At 39.4% G+C, this 13234-nt stretch overlaps 1 pseudogene; it reads left to right on the forward strand.

The window, feature by feature from the left end:
• The first annotated feature begins 1391 nt into the window (after nucleotides 1-1391).
• LOC122045207 lies at nucleotides 1392-13192 on the forward strand (annotated as a pseudogene).
• The last annotated feature ends 42 nt before the right edge of the window (nucleotides 13193-13234 follow it).

The following is a 13234-nucleotide window of genomic DNA, read 5'->3' on the forward strand; positions in this document are numbered from 1 at the left end:
TATTCCTCATTTTTCACTCCGACATGTCCATTTAGATCACTTCCTATTAAAATCATTTCATTTGGTGGAATATTTTGTAATATTTCATCTAAGTCCTCCTAAAATCTTAATTTGGTAGCTTCATCTAATCCTACTTGTGGTGCATATACGCTAATTATGTTCATAGTTTCTTTTGCCACTATTATTTTAAGGGATATAATTCTATCTCCGGTTCTAACTACTCCTACAACTTCATCCTTTAACAAACTATCTACAATAATACCCACTCTATTTCTTGCTTTACTCTTTTTAGTATATCATAACTTAAAACCCGAGTTCTCTATCATCTTTGTCTTCTCACCTATCAATTTTGTCTCTTGTACACACAAAATACTAATTTTTCTCCTAATCATCATATCTACTACCTCCATTGATTTACCAGTGAGAATTCCTATGTTCCATGTTCTAAATCTTAAATTATTAGTTTTCTTATCATATTTGTTCTTATCTAACCTATGGTATGAGAACTCTTGCCTATTTAACACTACACTTAAGTTCTCATGGAGATGTAGCGGTCCTTGCTGAGACGTTACAGTCGGACCATGTAATGCGAACTCTTGCATATTTATCACAACACCCAAGTTCTGAAGATGTAGCGGTCATTGCCGAGACGTTATAGTCGGACCCTGCAACGCGTTCCTTCCAGGGAACAACCTAACATTAGCACAATAGTTTAATGGATTCATTCATTGAATATTTGTCATAGTTTAATGCTGGCTGGCAACCTAACGCAACCCTCCTCCTTTATCCGGGCTTGGGACTGGCCATGACCGGTCATCATGGGCGGAGTTAATTCCATATTATTTTTTTTCCTACTTTAGTAAAAATGTTAAACATGGTAAACATGGCCGCGTTTTAAATAAATAAATAACAAATCCTTTGCCTCCTCACTTCGGACGACAAGTTTCTATCGTCTTCTGTAAGCGGATCCCACCAAATCGTTCCCCCCAATTTGCTTCCCTTCTTTACCTTTTTCCCGCTTCCCGTTGATTCTTCTGCAATCTCGGATCGGTCTTCGTCTTTCTCGTTAGTTCTTACTGGACGAAGCATGATATTTGATGCGGGAAGATTTTTGATCGACCATTGCGCCTTCAGGAAGAAACCGAGGTCATTGCTTGCTTCCACCTTTTGAAAGTTCAAACCCGTCGTATTATTTTAGGTTTTGTGAATTTTAGGGATGCAGCGCAGGTTGACGATTTCCGCCTCATATGAAATATATAGAATGATTTAGCGTCGCGATTTGTGTCTACGGCTATAACTTTTCTCGAACTACGTTTTATTTTCATAAGTGGTGGTGCTCTTTCTGAGTGCAAGAAGTGAGATCTGCTGTTGGAACTTTGTTGGTTCATGCAATGCCGGAGAAAGAGATCCGTGAAGATGATTTCCTAAACATGGACACCATAATGAGCCATTCGCAGGTTAGCAATGTCTAAACTTTGAATTGTTGTTTTGTTCTACTTGCATTATAGTATGGGCTTATTTCTGAATATATCTTCTTATACTTCTTCTAGATGTTGATTTTTTTCTGGTTCGCTGCCTATATATCAACTCTGATAGTTCTCAATACTCTCAAACTTTTTTTGTTTGAACTATATGTGATTATGGACCCCTATTATGATTCTTATCTTTAATCTTTCAGAAATTAGAAGAAGAGCTACAAAAACTGGGACTGAAAATTAAACATCATGAGGACAACCTGAAATTTCTCAAGGCTCAGATTGATGGAATTGATGAATCGATTCTAGATTTGCAAGGTGGAATATCTATCTTCCTTTAGCACTAGAACCAAATAAAATAACAATGTTTCTTATTCTATGTCCATCGATAAAACTTCTTCTCTTTGATGATTGCACTCTGATAGTTGAATTGTTCTTTTTTGTTAGTGTTGCATAATGTTTTGTTGTAGTCCTGTGCCCTGATAAAGGAATTTTCCACAGTTGAACTTGGCCAATATCATTCTAGAGCTCTGGAAACTGAAAACAGCATTGTATCTCCTGAGAAATCTGAAAATCATACTGTTGAAAATATACTAAGCAAGATCGAAGTGTGGCTGGTCTAATATATTATATGAAACTTGATCATGGTCCACTAGCAGCAAAGTTACCATTGACGAAGGATGTGCTGGGTGTAGTAGCAACACTTGGGAAAGTGCATGATGATAACCTTAGCAGGTCAAGTAATTTAGTCAATCCCCAGGTTAATTTTGTTGACTGACCACTAGCCATCTGGGAGCATATTACAAGAGATTTCTGATAGCATGTTCCTTATATAACTCTCTGCAGGATTTTATCAGAGTACTTAGGCTTGGAGAATATGATGGCTGTAGTTTGCAAGACATATGAAGGTGTTATGGCTCTTGAGAAATATAATAAGGATGGCATGATAGAGAGAAGATATGGTCTTAATGGACTTGGTCTCTCTGTTGCACGAAATATACAAGCAAGATATCTCGTCTATTGTATTAAGAATTTGAGGCAAGTATTTATAAATTGAATTAATCATACCCTACCACCTTTTCCTGGTTAAAATGTATTGCATAGGATTTGAATTTTGATTTCCTTTTTGTTAGTTAGAGCCCTAGAGCCAATCATTTGATGATTGTATGGACTCATGTATATCATATTCTTAATAAAGGCATTTATTTGGTTATTATACTTATTTGTATTAGTGCCAAATAGACTAAGTATAATAGCGTCCTTGAGTAGAAGGTTCATACCTATATCAATCGATTAGTTGAATCGATAGTGAGATGATATAGGGAACACTACTCTAAATCATTCCTAGTCGAGTATTAACATTCAGGGACAATGTTAATGCAATAAGACTAGCATGTAGGTCAGCTCGATGACTTGATCTCACAAGTCATGGATATAGAGATATCATGCTGACACATGGGTATACATTGGAGAATGTATACTGAATGACCCGCCATGAGAAAGTATCATGGATCATTATATGAGTGTCATATACTTTCTCATGTGGCTATTAGTATGACTATTAGTCCTTAGCCCTGAAGTCACCATGGATCCCTACATAAGGAGTTATGTACTTTAGTTTCGTCAAACGTCACCCGTAGCGGGTGGACTATAAAGCGATTCTTGGGTATGTAACAATTATGCGAGAGGATGTGAGTGATGTAGATGGGATCTATCCCTCCCATATGACGGGAGCGACATCGCTATTCTTGATAGAGTGAGACCACGAAGTGCATGGCCATGCCCAAATGAGTCAACATTAGATGTTGAGCTCATTTGATCGAGTGAGTCTACTTGGAGTTCAAGATTTAGATTGATTAGAGGATGACACGGTCTATGCCTCACATTAATCAATCTAGATGTCTAGGATAGAAGGACACTTGTCACATATTGTGAGGAGTCACAATTAGTAGTCACAAGGTGATGTTGGATCTCAACATTCTTGTAACTTGGGTAGCAATGATGTATTGCTAGATGCCGCTCATTGCTTATGTTTCTAAAGGAGTTTAGAAATATTGCCAACATTACAAGAACCTATTGGGTCACACACAAAAAACAAGTGGATGGAGATTAGGTTCATATGATGAACCAATTGGATTAGGTTCATGTGATGAACCAAATTGGATTAAGAGTAATCCAAATTGGGCTAATTGAGTTAGACTCAAGTTGATTCATGTGTTCAATGAGTCTAATTTGGATTATGACTCATTGAATCAATTTAATTAAATGAATTAGATTCATTATATTAAGTTGGCTTGAATCAAATGGTTAGATTAGATCAACCATGAGAGAGATTTGGTCAAGTTTGACTTGATTTGAGAAGGAAGATCAAATGTCAATTTTGAATTGACCTTTTGCCACCTCATTTGTGAGTTGGCATAAGGTGGACCATTGATGATGCTCCACATCATCATGGTTGCACATGTGTGTGACACCTCATGGAGGTTACAAATCCCCTCTTTAATGGCCACATTAAATGGGAAGGGGGTTACACACACATGAAGGAGAGTGAATGCAATTGATTCTCATTCATTCCATCTTCTTCCTCCTTAGCTCTCTCTTGCTTTCTCTTCTCTTTTGGTCGTGGGTTCCATGAAGGGAGAGAAGGTGGTTGAGTTGTATTCCAAGAGAAGAAAGAAAGAGTGAAGGTCACAAAAGAGGAGACTACTTCTTGAGTGTAAGAGTTTCCTTTCTTCTTTCTTTTTCCCTCCATTTAAATCCTATCCGAGAGCTCTAGAAAGTGCTAGCACACTTGGGGCTCTCTTCTCCATCCTTTGAGTGTGAGAGACACTCCTTGTTCGTGTGGATATCACTAGAGAAGTATCTACCTTGATACTTTGAAGATCCGACAAGTACCTTGGACGAGCTGGATTTTGCAAGGGCACGCATCGAAGGTAAAATGGTTTTTCCTTTGTAGATCTACTGTAGATCGTAGTATAAAACTCGTATTTGTGTTTTCGAAATTTTTCCTTGCACGGATCTACGGCTTTGGGTGATTCGGGGTTTCCGCGACGCGAAAAGCGGTTTTCGCGGCTCGAAAAACCCAACACTTTTCTCTTTTTCCAGACCTTATGTTGGTGAATTTATACCTGAGGATCTACAAAGGAGACTTGCTTTGCTGAAGCCAAGACTAGCTAATGGGGAAACTCCACCTGAATTTATAGGTTTTGCTGTTAATATGACTGATCTGGACCGTATGCACTTGGCTTACATCACACCTAATGGACTTGGCCTTCGTGAAACTCTCTTTTATAACTTATTTTCTCTCTTGCAAGTGTATAAAACCAGATCTGGTATGCAATGTGCTATGCCTTATATAAGTGATGGAGCTATCTTCCTAGATGGGGGTATAATGAAAAACAATGGCGTATTTTACCTTGGTGACAGGTATTATATCTTACATTGTAAATAGATAGTGTATTGTTCATTAAGCAGAATCATTTCTATTTTATAGGCTTTGCAAGAATCAAAATTTCCAATCAACTCTTTTAGTTATGATTCATATTTTTTCTTAACCTTCAAAGGCATTGTAATGGATCTGAGTGTATCACTTACATTTGGTTGATATGTCTTCATCCTCTCCTGCACCTTATAGTCAAGAGGTATGAATTCAAATTTTGAACAAGCTTGGCCTCAACTATTAATAAGCTTGGACTCAACTATTATCCGAGAAACAGCGATCCCTAGTAGAGGCGATGCAAGCTCTGGATCTTCATCGCTCACATCAGGGCGACCTTGAGTTGCGTCTCTTTGGTGCTCATTCTTAGATTTGAGCCGAGGTCGCCTTAAAGGAAAAAGCCTATTTGGACTTAAAGCAAAGGACCGCCGAACTAGATGACCTAGGATTAAAGCATGCTTCAGCGATCACCATCCTCACAAAGAAGATCCAAGCAGATGGTCGACTAATATCGCAACAACAGCAAGTTTTGGAGCAGCAAGCAGGTCAAATAAAGTCATTGCAATATGAATTAAACCGAGCTAAGTCGAAGATAGGCTCTCTTTCCCAGACCAGGGAAGGTAAGTCTAATAAACATAGCCGGATGGAGCAAGCATCTCATCTTTATCCAGCGTGTTATTCAGTCACACGACCTTATCTCGGGTGGGAGGAACAATCTGGTCCCTCCTCGAGGCACTGAAACACCTATTAACACGACCATCCATTTGTTGGAAAACATGAAATTCCAAGTTGTGTACGTTGTATTGTAAATCATAATAGTATACAATTTTATTCATGTATATCAAATCCAAATATAGTCTCCAAGTCTTTCTTCGCTTACGCTCAATAAGATGTTAGTCTGTCTGTTGATCTCAATTTTTTATTTAGATCACCTACATTGAGCTTCTACACGGTTTATCAGATAACGTATAACTCACTTACAAGCTGCTAGATGCTGTAGCATTTAATGCAGCACCTTACAGCAGGTAGTTGCCAGATGCGGCTACAACGTGTATCAGCTTCTCAAGAGTAGATGCTAAACTGTGCAACAGTTACTATGGATTAGCTACTACACATTTTCGAAGTAATCACACAGACACGTGAGCTGCCACATCGTGTAGCAGTTACTGTGGTTAGCTGTTACATATTGTAGCAGCTGCTCCCGATATGTGTGCTACCACAACGTGTAGCAATTACTGCGGATTAGATGCTTCCCTTTATAGCAGCTACTCCACAGTTGTGAGCTGCGACAATATGTTACAGAAATCAGAATAATCACAACAGCTAGTTGGCGGTAGGTAGCAGCTACTTATAAGAAAACAATGTAGCAGCTATAATTACATTTATTCCTTTATTGACAATATTGTGAATACAATTACATTTCGATTACATCATAAGTTTAATATAAACACAGTGGTCAGAAGGCCTAGGAGCGCTCACATTGTTCTCACCGATTATGTCATTTTCGTAATGGTCGAGTTGCATCCACAGTAATCTCCATGAACGATCACCCTTGATCAACGTACTCAGTGTTCTGAACACAATACACTATGTTGTTATTTTCCATGTCCCTCATGTCACTTGGTCGAGGATGGGTAAAATCTGAGGAGGAGAGATTCCTACTCCATGAGGATTACTCAGGGCGACGAAGAAGCCCTTTGTCGCGCACACACGATTTAAGGCGGAAGTGAGACCTGATAGATCAGATGCGAGCGATAGAGGGGGGGGTGAATATCGCTTCTTTTAAAACTTTTCTTTTAATTTGTAAATCAGAATCGTGCAGCGGAAAATAAGAAAAGAGACAAGTTCTTTTACTTCATTTGGAGCCTAGCTCAACTCCTACTCGAAGGCCTGCGATCCTTGACTACACCTATGGGCAATCCACTACAACCCTTCTTTCCGAGATCCTCGGAAAGAAGCAGATCGTACAAATGAGCAGAGTAAGATAGTAACAGCCTACTATATACTTGAATTAAGTACAATGCAAGTTAAATAAATATACCGATTACTTAGATAGAAGATGTAGCTCGATCGACACTTCTTGGATGGTACAACAACTTGCTTGATGGATGTGTAGAAGAGTAGTAGCACGAACAGCTTTTTCACAGAGATGATATCAGAACCCGTTGCCCAGCCACAGACCTGGACCTTCACTTTTATAAGAATCGTCAACGTTCGGTCGACCGATCCTTGGGTTCGGTCGACTGAACCTTGGCTGGAGTCTGACGCTAGCTCAATCTTCTGCATTAACTGGTCATTAAGGGTTCGGTCGATGAAACCTATTTTTCGGTCGACCGAACAACTTCCTTTCCTGTTCGTTGAAATCTGTTGAGATCTTCATTTAATGCTCCATTAATACTGATTGGATCGGTCGACCGATCCCTGGTTTGGTCGACCGATCAAGCTTCGATCGGACTGTGCTTCGCTTTGGTTTGAACTTATCTCTGGTCTGAGTCAAGCTGGTTCGGTCGACCGATCCTCCTGTTCGGTAGACCGATCCTCCTGTTCGGTAGACCGATCCTCCTGTTCGGTCGATCGATCAGGCCGAATATGCGAAACAGAGTTAAATAGTATTCCTGCAAAACAAAGGTTAGCACAGTAATATAATGCATGAGTAATATAGACAGTAGAACTGTCTTGATCTCAACTTGGAAACCTTCCCGGTTTCTTAAGTTGGATCAGCGACATAAGGTTGTTCCCTTCAAGAACTCGACCTCACTGTCGCTCTTCCAGTTGCTTACCTCAACTTACCTGCCAAACATGGTCCTCCAGACCTGTTTGGACTTTTGTCTGCTCAGTGTTTGATCACCTGATCCACTAAGACTTTTCCTGTAATATTATGTTAGCCAACAACAAAAATAATAATACAGAAAACAATGGTAAACCTAAACCTAGATTTACCGAATTCCATTGGTCCGATCGATCACGCGCGGTTGACCGAAAACCATCCGATAAACCTTGCTTGGAGTTCACTCCTCCAAGATTTCTCGTTACCTAAGGTTACCACCCCCTAGGATTTACTTCATCTGGCTTCACTCACCAGAACCTAAGGTTACCACCCCCTAGGATTTTCTCCACTTGGCTTCACTCACCAAGACTCAGTTTTCGGCTACCCAGGGATCAGGTCCTCCAGACCTATCCACCTGGCTTCCACGATATATTAAGATTTCCCTTACCTAGCCTACAACTAGGACTCAGTATTCGACTACCCAGGGATCAGGTCCTCCAGACCTATCCACCTGGCTTCCACGATATACCGAGATTTCTCTCCTTGCCTAGCCTCCAACTAGGACTTCCCTTGCCTAGCCTACAACTAGGACTTCCCTAGATCAAGCTCCATACTTAAACATACTTAAACATATTTGTCGGACATTAAAACCTTGGATGTCGATTGCACCAACAAGGCCTTTGCATGAGCAGCCGACCATCATCCGCGTATGTTGATGGGAGCTAGACGATGGTGTTCGCATTAAGGAAATACATTTACGAGTATGGAGCCATACTCTAGAGGGTGGAAGGCTACTTGACCACTTTGGTTTTCCCGATTTGGGACCTTGATACACTTCAAGATTTATAGAGGATGACATGAAAGGAATGACGAAGGTGGTGGCGAGAAAATGTGGCCAATCCATAAATCTGCTGCTTGTTTTCCTTTGTGACATTCATGGATGTTGTGACCCTCTATTATATAGGGAAATCAGGTATAGTCACGAGCCCACACATACCTTTTTGACAAAGCAACATAAAAGACAACTAGTCATGGGTCATGATTTATGATAGCTATGTGTAGTCATATGGATGATGGTTGCTCTGAGTGATCATTCTAGGGTGATACCAGTTATGAGTAGTCATTCTAGGGACACTCAAAGATTTATGCTACAATGTACACATCCTAAATACGACACGCTATTAAAGCAACCTGGACCCTCACATGCTACAACGTGGAGCAGATACGTGGAAATTATGCTGCTATAACTTGTAGCAGCTAATTAGATAGTAAACTGCTACAACGTAGAGTAGTTACTGGGTAAGTCATTTCAATATAAGTTTTATTTCCAATCTTATCTTACTATACTTTTTTGGGCGTGAATATAAATGATGGATTAGGATATGGAAAAGCAAATTAATTGGTTTAGTTGGCGTTATATGTTAATCCTCTGTAAGGAGACTTGATGTAATAAGACCTTTTGACGCATACAATGATAAAAATCCAGCTGTTACCTCCCTTGTAATAACAACAAAATCTTGAGTGTTTAAATTACCTTTATGAATTAATGTAATCTTGTTTGTGTTAAGTTATTATCGTTATTTGAAATATTAATAAATAATACTCTAAATAATTTCATTACATCAACCCCAACTATCATCACCAATTTTTTTTTTTTACGGTCAAAAAGATGGTATGTGCAATTTCGATTATTGAGAAGCTGCTCCATGTAGCAACAAATTTTACTATATTAATGATCTACGATGTCTTGCATAATGCCTTTCGCCTGTGTTGTAGTAGTGGTGTCGGCCTTTTTGCATATCACGTGGCACCCCAAATTGATAAAGATTAGAAACTCATTAAAATTAAGACAAGTGTCGTAGTAAGGAGTCCCAAGTCGTATTTTTCCAAGGATAACTACTAGTAAATGTGTGAGTACTCTAGAATTGATTCAAATTGATTTCTCATATCAACAAAGTTTATTAGGCATTTTCATCGATCAAGCATCATGGAATCAATTTCTTCAACTAACAATTATAGTAACAAGTAAACTAAAAAACTCAAACACACTTGTAGAAATCGGACTCCATCTAATTCACAAACAATTAACCTAAACCATCAAGCTCAGATAACAAGTCTTCAACTCTCACCCTCATTCAACAAGACTTAATAGAGGTAAACAATTAAACGCTCAAGTTCCCATTCATATTCAAACTCCATTACAGTCACAGCAATTCAGATGCACAGAACAAGGGATTTACTAATTCCATGAATTAGAACTAACACTAACTTACATGAACCGAAATAGAGAATTCAAATCAAACACTAGATTGCAACCTAATTAATTAGCTACAATTAGTTAGCTAAATAAGATTCAGATTACGAACTAAGTTAGTATCTGAGTGTGGTTGAAATTGCAGAAATCTAAAGAGAATCAGAATTGCAAGTGAAAATCAGTAATGGATTTTTGCATAAGAAATTCAAACAGAACGAAATGATAAGAAATGAATCGGATCTGTTGATCTGAGCATATTCAAAAACAATTCAAAGACAAAGACGAAGAAAACAAAAACCCTAAACATACCACATCCCAAACCCGTAGCAAAACTCCTCTCAACCTGCTGTTAACAGGTATGTTTCGTAAACCTCCTTAAAACATCTAACAAACAATATCTGAGCTTCCAACTATTACCAAGTGATGTTCATCGCTCTTGGAAACCTCCATTCAAGCTCATGTTCATCTGGTAATCTCATCAGCCGAAGAAAAACAGAGCTCAGGTTCTGTGAAGTGCAAACCGGATCAAATGACCAATTCGATCCAGGTTTGCTGCGGCATGGAAGTCGGAACAGGATCAGAAGCTCTTGAAAACCTCCTTCAAGCCCTGGTGGAAGCGAATAATGCCGATCGGGAAACCTCCTTCGACCAGGTATGCGACGATGAAGCAGAACCCAAGTCGCAATCGGGAAACCTCCTTAAAACTCTCTGATCACCAGAAGATGAACGTCGGCAGATGGAGATCGTCGTCGGTGAAGAAATTAAGCTCTCAGATTTGGAAATCAGAATGGGAACTCGGTCGTCGCTGCGAAGAAGACGAAGACACTGTAGAGGAAATCATGAAGCCGATCCCAAGTCACTGTAGCTTCTTGCGAGGCTTTTATATCCCTTTCAAATTCGATCCAACGGTCCAGAATAGCTCAGGCTTGATCAACGGTTGTGATGTCTTCGGATCTGAATGAAAACCTCTAGATCTTCATCAACGGACGAGATTTGCTCCTCATTAGGTCAGATGGACGAGATTCTCAATGGATGGCTAAGATCTCTCAGATCTTCAACGAACGGTCCAAATCGATTCAAAGCTTGATAGCCTCATTTAGCCCTAGATTTGAGCCCAAATGTGGTATGATATGATCGGGTCAATGACCCTTTTGATGCCTACAAAATAATAATCAAATATTAGCATCAAATACCATGATAATTGGCTAAATTGTAATTAAGTCCAAGATCACATGCAATTTATGAAATGTAATGTAAATGTAAGATTAAGCTATGAATAAACCATCAAAAACATGCATTATGAATTAAAATAATATAACAAATTCATAGTGATCAAGTAGTTACGGATAAATAACAGCTACACCATCAACTTAAGTTGGATGTTCATCACTCACATGAGGGCGAACTAGAGGTGTGTCTATGTAGCAGTTTCTCAAGAGTAGGAAAAAGTGTAGCAGTTACTACGGATTAGCTGCTACACATTTTCTAAGAAACCACAGATACGAGAGCTGCCACATCGTGTAGCGGTTACTTTATATTAACTGCTACACATTGTAGTAGATGCTCCCAAGATGTGTGCTTACACAACGTGTTGCAGTTTTTGGGATTAGCTGCTTCACTTTGTAGCAGCTAATCCAAAGGTGTGATCGACCACACTATGGTGGCAAAAGGCGAATACGCTCGCCCCCAGCACCCCCGTCAACCCGTCCCAGGGTCAACACGAAGGAGGTAAATCACGGGCGGCTACTAGCCTTTGAAATAGTGACTAGCACATAAGGGAGACATTTACCTCTGCTTTGCCGAGATTTAAACCCCAAACCTCATGGTGGCAATACCTCATGTGCTAGCAACTATATCATCCCATGGGGACGTGAGCTGCCACAACATGTTGCAGCAACTTGCAAGCTAATCTTATGTGTGTGCCATGTTATTATCTTTATTTACAATATTAATATTATTCCACTCATTATATCAACGCCAACTATAGTGTGTAGGTTTTTTTTCATTTACGATTAGCAAGATGGTATCTACATTTTCCACTCTTGAGAAGTGCAACACGTTGGAAGAATTTATGCTACTATTCCGATTTATACGCTATTAATCTATTAGTAATCTGAGATGTCTTGCATAATGTCTCTCTCTGTGTTGTAGCAGCTACGGATAGATAACTGTACAACATGACGTCATGTGTTGTTGATTACCCGTAACTGCTACACCATCAACTTAAGTATAAATACATTTCTCCGACCACACCCATTGCTATATTGGTGTAGCAACTATAATGTTGGAGCTGCTACAATGAGGACCTAATATTCCTTGATCCTTGTTCGCGAGTATGATATTGAATAATGAATCCATTTTAATTTACCGCATAAACATATCACAACATAGCTAAGAAATAAAATTAGAATGATACATTTATTGTCAATATGACAGATATTCCATAGTAAATGTAAAATTCTCAATTAAAGATTACATTTCCCTCACGTCATTTGCTCGGGGTTAGGAGAAATCGTCGAGTCCAGAATCTATTTGTTACTCCATGAGAATTCCACAGCGAATAACCGAGGCTTGGTGTACAGATTTAGACCACTCTATGAGCGGCCTAAACCCAGGCACGTACATTGATCCGGGCCAGAGAATGGTGTTCGCATTGACGAAATTCCTTTAAGAATATGGGAGCATACACTAGATCGTGGAAGACAACATGGGCGCTTTCTCATTCCCGCTTCAAGAGCAAGAAACACTTGAAGATGTAGACTATATGCTATGAAATAAATGGTGAAGGTGGTGTGGGGAAAATGTTGCTAATCCATTTGTAAGCTACTTATTTTATCTTTGGATGTCAAGCAATGAGCCAGGCTACCTCTGTTATATAGGAAAACAACGGCGCTGAGTAGTCCGTAGTCCATGTTGGAATAGTTGTACTCACGCATCTACAGCTAGCCGTCTGAAAAAATAGGTTTCTGATTTCTTCACAAGTTATGGTTTATGACAGGTATGACTTGTCACACCGCTCATAAATGACAGCTATGAGTGGTCATTCTATGGATGTGACGGATAGATGGAACAGATGTCGTAGGTCACCTACAATTAATTGATAGTTCTGTATAAATTTGTTTTTTTATAATAAATTACTGACCATAAATCTTTAATAGAGAGTGGGGCTTGTTATTTGCATCAGCAGTAACTACTACATGTTCTGGGAGCTCACAAATCTGGAGTGGCTCCTACATGGTGTAGCATCTAATCTGCAGTAACTGCTACACGATGTGGCAGCTAATCGGTAGTAACTGCTACAC

This window comes from Zingiber officinale, chromosome 1B, assembly GCF_018446385.1.
Source record: "Zingiber officinale cultivar Zhangliang chromosome 1B, Zo_v1.1, whole genome shotgun sequence".
Lineage (NCBI taxonomy): Eukaryota > Viridiplantae > Streptophyta > Magnoliopsida > Zingiberales > Zingiberaceae > Zingiber > Zingiber officinale.